We start from the raw sequence: 402 nt of genomic DNA on the forward strand, positions 1-402 counted from the left end.
TAGTTTGCGTTTTAGTGTGTTTTATGTGTGCAGATCATGTATAGTATGTACCTATGTGTCACATACACAGAAACATACATATTTAAAGAAACTTCTTTTTTAACTTGACCATATCCAATTTAGTCTAAAAAAAAAAAGTTAAGTTCTGCTTGTGAATTCATGGCACACAAGGACCTGTCCCCAAACTCCTTGCATGTAGTGATGCCTGTTTGCCTCTGCAGCTTGGATAGTTTTCACTGTGATGTATGTTTGCTTTCATCCTTACTGGCTGGGCTTTCACTACATTTATGTTTTATGTAGAACACCAGTACACAAGCAGTTAATTTGATAGTGATATCATGCAGTTTATATTGTACTGATTAGCTTCTGTAATTTTTTTTTTCCTATTTACATATATATATT

This window comes from Penaeus monodon, chromosome 24 (assembly GCF_015228065.2).
Source record: "Penaeus monodon isolate SGIC_2016 chromosome 24, NSTDA_Pmon_1, whole genome shotgun sequence".
Lineage (NCBI taxonomy): Eukaryota > Metazoa > Arthropoda > Malacostraca > Decapoda > Penaeidae > Penaeus > Penaeus monodon.